The sequence below is a fragment of the Macaca fascicularis genome, chromosome 10, assembly GCF_037993035.2.
Source record: "Macaca fascicularis isolate 582-1 chromosome 10, T2T-MFA8v1.1".
Classification (NCBI taxonomy): domain Eukaryota; kingdom Metazoa; phylum Chordata; class Mammalia; order Primates; family Cercopithecidae; genus Macaca; species Macaca fascicularis.
This window is the reverse complement of record NC_088384.1, coordinates 56,039,642-56,047,636: the sequence shown is the minus strand read 5'-3', so window position 1 is coordinate 56,047,636 and position 7,995 is coordinate 56,039,642. Positions and strand designations below refer to the sequence as shown.

The following is a 7,995-nucleotide window of genomic DNA, read 5'->3' as shown; positions in this document are numbered from 1 at the left end:
GGAAATACAGAGTAGAAGGATGGTTACTAGAGGCTGGGAAGGCGCAGTGGCAGAGAGGTGGGGATGGTTAATGGATAAAAAAAGTAATTAGAAAGAATGAATAAAATTGAGTATTTATAGTATTTGACAGCAATAGAATGCCTATGGTCAATAATAATGTAATTGTACATTTAAAAAATGAAGAGGATAATTGGATGATTTGTAACACAAAGGAAAACGGCTGGAGGTGATGGACACCTCATTTACCATGCTGCGATGATTACACACTGCATGCCTGTATGAAAGTATCTCATGTACTCCATTAAAATATACACCTGCCGCGTGCCCACAAAAATAAATATTAAACATTTAAAAAACTATGAAAATTGTAATCAAAATTCACAATGATCAATAAGTACAAATAATGTAAGTTCTATGTCTGAGTTGATGCAGGGTAAGAACATATTAAGGGGGAAAGCTAGAACCGCAAACAAATGAGATCCTGAGAGCAAGAAACTGGAGAAATAACAGAAACTCCAGGGAGAAGTCTGGATCTTAAAGACATGGGAAATTGAGGGACTGGCACAGACATCTCCACAAAACCAGGTCACATCTGTGTTCCAGGAAACAGAATAGAAAATGCACTCAGGACTGTCTCTGACAGGGTGAGCAACTGGGGAGGGAAGAAAAGATCTGGGGGACCCAGGAGGGTGGAGGGACTGGAACTGGGACTTGAGGGCGGGACTGTGCTTCAACCTCCTCCTCTCACTGCCCTTGCCCTGCCGTCAGGAGCCCTTGGTGAGGAGGAGGTCCCCAGCTCTGTGACGCAGGCCTGGGCCCCAGTCTCTAGTTCCAAAAGTGATGCCTAGGTCTCAGTTGCTTGAGGGTGACATTGTACTTCAGATGGAAAAAGTGCTCTTTCCTCTGAAGAGCCCTAGTGCCACATGGCTGGGCCCCAGCTCTAATCCCTGGATTGTGGATTTCATTCTCACCTGAGTGTGGAGCTGGGGGTTTCTCTTCCTATTACTCTCCTACCTTCCCAGTGACCCACTGTCACCCCCGCTTGGAAGGAAGAGGAGCAGCAGGAAGGTAAGGAGCCCCCAGCCCAGCCCCACAGAGAAAGACTCTCTCTCTTCTTTTCCTCCCCTCATTCCCACTTTTCCTAAGCAGCGAGAGACCCTTCTGTGATGGGAAATCTCATCATCCCTCTAGGGAAGGGCAGGGCAGGCAGGGGTGGGAGTGGGCGGAGGATTCCATCCCCAGCTCCCAGACCATCTGTGACATGTGCAGGAGGCATCAGGGCAAAAGCCGACACTGGTCTCAGCCGCGAGGACCAGATCAGGAGAGGGGTGAGGTCTCTGTGGGAGGACAGGCCCCAGCTCTGGCTCATCAGCCTCTTTCCGAGGCTGGTACCTGGGGGCCCAGACGCTTCTATGTGGGGTGATCTGGGAGCTGTGCTGAGACCCTGAGAGCCTCCCGCCAGAGCCTGGATTCATGTCTGGCCTCCTTTGAAGCAGAATCCTACTTGGCAGCTCAGAGGTGCCTGTAGGCCTGAGCTTGGGTCTGCCTTCAGCAGAGGAGCAGGGACTGGGGATATCCAGGGTGGAGTCACACACAAAACCCCCACTTGCATTTCCCTAAGAAGGAAAACAGAAAACATTTCATCAATGAAACATGAGTAAAAGAAATGCACACAGAGCTCCCTGAGCTAGAGGCAGAAAGCCGTGTTACTCATGAGCACTGCGTGTGTGCAGCTGGCCTGGGGAGAGGAGACTGAGAACTGGTCCCAGCCCCTCACTCTTGCTTGCCTCTTACCATCAAAGGAAGAGATTGGGAGACCCAGGAGCAGGAAGAAGATCCTAGCTCTGAAAGGTGAGGCTCTACTGCTCCCCAGGACTCCCCAGAGATGACTGAGCATCGCCTGTCCCTGAGGAAGTCATTTGCAGAGGCCTGAGAGGAAGCTCCTGGGAGGGAAATCAGAACCCGGGGCCGCCTCAGATTATCTGTGGGAATGAAGCCATGGGCCTGGGAACCGGTATTGCCCATAAGGGGGCGCTGTGGGGAAGGCACCAAGACCTGCCAGGATATGGGGGGAGGTCAGGGAGGCTCCAGGTCCATGCGGACGGCTGTTCTTCTCGGCCATGGCTGACTCTTCTTAGAGACCACACCTGTCCGCTCTCCCCACTAGATGGTTGTGACACCCATGAGGGGGTGTACATGGAAGCACTTTTTGCAAATGACAAAGGTTCTGTACAGTGCACACCTTGCTGTCACCATTGGGGCCATGTGGCCTTGGACACAGATGCGTGGGTTTCAGGGTCTAGTTCCCCGTGGTGTCCCCTAAAGAGACAGCCACTCAGCCTCCTGTGAAGTTTGCTGGCACTGCCCTCCCCACCATAACCCCGTCTCCTGACTTCCAGCTTGCAGAATCCTCCTGAGGGAGCCGGGGGAGACTGGGGGCCTGCCCAACCCTCTGGAAAGATGAGGAGACTCCCCCTTCTCTCCATGTCCTCCTTTATACCAGGGCCTCTGATGCAACCCTAGGGCCTGGTGGTGACCTGGGAGGGGGAGTTCCTGGAAAGGGAACAGGAATTGACTGAAGCTCTGAGGCTGACATAGATAGAACTTTGTGAATTCAGCAGTGGGGGAGGTGGAGGAGCTGTGGGCACCAGGTGCCCAGCCTTCCCGACCTCCCAGCCCCACCCGCCCCTAGCTGCAGCTTGTGCCTCATGTCTACTGCAGCCACCTGAGAAAGCTCACTGGGGAGGCTGGCTCTCACCTACCCTTAGCTGGAGACCCCCTGGGTGACATGTACCAACCAGCGCCTGCTAAGGCCCACCAACTGCATGGGAAATGCATGCAATGTCCATCTCCCACCAGCTTGTCCCCAAGGGCTCTCCCAGCTACTCTGGCCTCCACCCTGTCACCAGGCGCAACGACCACCTTAGAGCCTTTTTGACCACACTCAAGCCTGAGTACCTCCAGTCACCAGAGCCCTCATTACCCCTAAAACACCCTGCACCTCAGCCACATGTGCTTTTTCCTCCTTCACCACAGCCCCCTGTTCCCACGGCCTCCTCTCCACCTCCACCCAGCTCCGGCCTGGCTGAATTTCCGTGTGGCTCCACAATATGCCCCGTCCCCCAGAGCTGCCTTTTCCACAACCAGGGGCTGCCTTCTCCAACCAGGGTGATCTCCAGCTTTGGATGCTCCAGCGATCCCATCTGGGACCTCTCCTGCTGGAGGGAGGCTGCCACCACCTGGGGCCTCTCCACCTGCTCACATGGCAAGTCCCAGCAACCGTATATTCCTGACCACTCCCTAGAGGCTTCCTTCTGGGGAGACCCCACACCCAGGCAGATGGAGGTAGGTGCCTACACATTCATCCACCCCGACATGCAGAAGCTGCTGGAAACTCTCATCACCAATAGAGCAGTGATGAAGATGTGGCAGGAGAAAGAAAGGAGGCAGGCAGACTACCTGCAGATAACATCACTGGGGAAGGAGTGGGACATCACGACTCTAAATCCCTTCTGGAATGTGACAACCCAACCACAGCAGCTGCCCAGTCCTCAGCAGGTCTCTGATGCCACGTCCATGGGGGACCACTTACAGTGGAAATGCAGCCAGCTCTTCTGAGACCTCTTCTCCCCTCTTTCAATAGGGAGTCCCTGGTGGTCATGGCCTGGGATTCTAGGAACCCTTCCTCACAGAATGTGTACTCTGTACCATTGGATAAAGCCTCCACTTCTCTTCAAGGTGAACCTGAGGTTGAGGCATCCTTACAGCTTTCCCAGGCACAGTCCCAGCCCCACACATGGCCCAGCTCCAACCGTTCACTTCAACCTGGCCCCAGTCCCAGCCCCCACCTCTGGCTGGGATCCAGAAGCAGTCCCACTGCTCACCCCCTGTCCCAAGCCTACCGTGCTCTTTTCCACCCCAGATCAGGTTCTGTGGGCTTGCCCTACATCCAATGAGAGGGCACAGTCTGTCATCCCCAGTCGAGTGGAGTATCTTGAATGGCCCTTGTAGAAGTGACTAAAGTGGAAGAGGGCTTTTTCCTTTCTCCTAAAAAATTCTCAGGCCGTCCTGAGCCAGCCCACTGTCCACCTTCCCCAGAAGAGGCCGGCTTTTCAGAGCCCCAAGTCAGCCTCCATTCTTTCTGGGGTTGCCTCCAGCACTGAGATCCCAGAGCACCGGTGGCAAGGAAGTAGTGCCATGTGCCAGGAGCAGTGCCATGTGCCAGGAGCAGTCCCATGGCCCTCCCAGCAGATTCCATCTGGAGACCTCTGCAACCTGAGGGGGAATTCCCAGGGAGGTCCCAGGGTCAGGCAGAAGACACACAGGGGGTCCTCTTGCCCTCCCAGGCTTCTGAATTTGCAGGAAAGGGCAGGAAGAATATGCAGAAGACAGGAATCAGGAGCTCTGGAAGGTTATCTAGGAAGAGGTGCTTAGGGTCCAAACTAGAGGCACAACCAAGCCAGGATCAAGGCACAGGAAGGAATTCAGTGAAGATTCTGGAGAAAGACAAGGAGGAGGCAGACAGTGACTTCAGGAAGCCCTGGAAGTACCAATCAGTAAGTTCCACACCCAGGGACCCAGACAGGAAGCATTTGGAAAACAAGCTGCAGGTCCATATGGACAGGAAGGTGGGGGAGATCAAGGAGGGCTCGATCTCTGTATCTTTGTATTGCTCCTGGTTCATGGCCAAACGTGCTGTTCCCAAGTCTGACACCCACAGGAAACTGGAGAAGCTGGCATCCTGGAGGGGTGGGAAAGCCCACATGAACACCTCCCAGGAGCTTTCCTTCCTTCATCCCTGCACCCGGCAGATGCTGGAAGCACATCTTTTCAGGTTCTGTGTGAGGCACAGGTGGGGTCCAGACCTCCAGTCCCTATAGCCCATAAATGTCCAGTCAGGTAAGGCTCAGCCCCCACTCCTCCCATACTCCACATTTCCCCTCTGGGCCTCCTGGGAATCTCGGGTTGAATCTGTAGCCACGTTTGTCATTTTATTGGAAAAACCTCCCCAGAATGGTCCAGGAGACAACAGAACAACAGGCAAGTCAGCCCCACTGTGAGTTGCCCTGTCCCTGTCCCACCACCTGAGCAGGAGGAAGGCCAGAGTGCTCCAAGATGGTCCCAGTCAGCTGACACCCATGAGCAATCAGAGGCCTCTCCGACTGGACAGAAGGACAGGGCGTCTTCTCAGTCCCCCATGTGCAGCCTTGTAGGCAGAACCTGGCAGAGCAGGACTGTCCTGGGGTCTGGGAAATCCAACCTTGAGGGGTTCAGAAATGGCTGGGAATGAGGCATGGCTTGAGATTGAAAGCATGTCCCCAGGAAACTCCTGTCATAACAGAGCCCTGCAAGAGTTCTGCATAGGGTCCCAGTGGGCAAGGGCCAAAGACACCCTGGAAGCACTGGAGGCTGAGGAGGAGAAACCCCCTGCTTTGGAAGCCACCTTGGGAGCCAGTGTGAGGGCAAGTTCAGGAAGTGTTCAGGTGGGCCTGAGGAGCACAGAGGCTGTGGGGACCACTAGTGTCTACACTATAGTGTAGACTGGTGTCTGTAGACCTCAGTGTCTACAATCTGTGTTGCTCAGGATCCAGGGCAGCTGTGTCTGAAAGCACAGGCAGTCAGTGAGATTGTGCTCACAGTGCAGGTGGACTCAGAGGAGCAGGTGTCAGGCCGTGTCTCCAGCATCCTCCTCCAGGAGGGCCCCACAGACCTGTGCCTTCCAGGCCACAAAGTGGACATGCTCCCAGCCATAGACTGGCCACCCACTAATGCCCCACTGTCCACCTCCCAGACTGTGTTCAGTAGGAGGAACATGACAGCTTTCCAGGGGTCATGTGCCCTCCTGTGGAAGGGAGGGGACAGACTGGGGCAGCAGGAGCCTGTGAGCCCAAAAGTGAAGGCCCCACAGAAGTCAGAAGATGCTGGGCTCTGTGAACAAGGGCGAGGCCTGCAGGAGGCCCAGACCAGGGGAGCAGGGACATAGGTGCAAGGGACCCAGGACCTCTGAAGACAGTTGGAGGAGCCACCCTGCCCATGCCAGAGAAATAGGAGACAAACAATAAAGGAAATATGACAAGCCTCAGCTAGAGAAGGGACAGGCACCACCAGAGTGCAAATTCTGGAGAAAGATCAATCACCATTCACAGGGTATACTATCAGAGGAACCAGCTCCCAATATTTCAACATAGGTTCTTTTTTATTTTCCCTACGTGTTGGCTGGTCTGAGAAATACAAAGAAAGAGTCCAAAAGAGAGAAATTTTACAGCTAGGTGTCCGGGGGTGACATCACATGTTGGCAGGTTCTGTGATCCCCCCGAGCTACAAAACCAGCAAGTTTGTATTATGCATTTCAAAGGGGAGGGAGTGTATGAATAGGGTGTGGGTCACAGAGATCACATGCTTCAAAAGGCAATAAAATATCACAAGGCAAATGGGGGCAGAGCAAGATCACAAGGCCAGGGCAAAATTAGAATTGCTCAGGAGGTTTCATGTCCCACTATGTATGCATTGTCATTGATAAACATCTTAACAGGAAACAGCGTTTGAGAGCAGATAACTGGTCTGACAAGAATTTTCTAGGCTGGTATTTCCTAATTCTAGCAAGCCTGGGGGTGCTGCAGGAGACCAGGGTGTATTTCATCCCTTATCTACAACTGCATAAGACAGACGCTCCCAGAGCGGCCATTTTAGAGAACTTCCCCTGGGAATGCATTCATTTTCCCAGGGTTATTCCTTGATGAGAAAAGAAATCAGCGATATTTCTCCTATGTGCTTTCTGAAAGAAGAGAAATATGACTCCGTTCTACCTGGCCCCACAGGCAGTCAGACTTTATGGTTATCTCCCTTGTTCCCTGAAAATCGCTGTTATCTTGTTCTTTTCAAGGTGCTCAGATTTCATATTGTTCAAACACACAGGCTTTACAAACAATTTGTGCAGATTACACAGTCACCACAGGGTCCTGAGGCAACATACATCCTCAGTTTATGAAGATGACAGGATTAAGACATTGAAGTAAAGACAGGCATAGGAAATTATAAGAGTATTGTCTGGGGAAGTGATCAATGTCCATGAAATCTTCATGATTTATGTTCAGAGATTGCAGTAAAGACACACATAAGAAATTATAAAAGTATTAATTTAGGGAACTAATAAATGTCCATGAAATCTTCACAACTTATGTTCTTTGGCCATGGTTTCAGCCGGTCCCTCCATTCAGGGTCCTTGACTTCCCCCAACAGTCTACACCCCAGGAAAAGAGGTGCAGGGCAGGAAGACGTACTTCAGAAAGGCAAGCCCAGGGCAGATGCTGTCCAGAGCTAGGAGTCTGATCCAGCAAGGTTGTTTATGGATAGCATGACTAATGAAGCCCAGGCCATCATCAGAGTTGTGGGTCAAATCCTGGTGGACAAATTGGGGATTCAGCAGGGATGTGGTCCCTCAGAGATCAACTGCCACAAAGGCGACCTCCAAGCCCAGAAGAATGTGCCTTCCTGCTGCCACAGAAGTCACTACCAACAGGAACACAGCAGAGAGATGAGAGCCCTGGCTTGCAGCCCCAAAGCCACCCCCAAGGGCCACAACTGTCCTGTCAAAAACAAGGGCATCAGAGACAGAGACAGCAGTTGGGCTCCCACCTCCCAGGGAGCCTGTGTCCCCAGCTGGTCCCCACCACCACAGGCCATGAGAGGCAAGCACCTCCCGTGGCCCCATCCACAGCCACAGGAACTGAGGTCTACACAGATGTGTCTTGCTTCCTGAACCAGCTCAGGCTTCTCACACCTCTCCTGGGAGAGTCAGGGGGTTCTACTCAAATAACACTGGACACCTACATAACAAACCTGTCCTGCATGGATCATCACCGTTCCCATGTGTTTCTGACTTCCACGGAGAAGTTCCCAATGCACCTGCTTTCCCTGCAGAGGTGGAAGCTTCTGTCTGTGCCATGCTAGGGCACAGGAAAGGGCTCAGTGTCAGCTCCTCCTGAGTGTGGCTCC

The 7,995-nt window shown here is 53.0% G+C and overlaps 1 pseudogene; it reads left to right on the top strand.

Moving 5' to 3' along the window:
* Nucleotides 1-2,725: 2,725 nt before the first annotated feature.
* On the top strand, nt 2,726-7,759 carry LOC135965342 (spermatogenesis-associated protein 31E1-like; annotated as a pseudogene).
* Nucleotides 7,760-7,995: the final 236 nt, after the last annotated feature.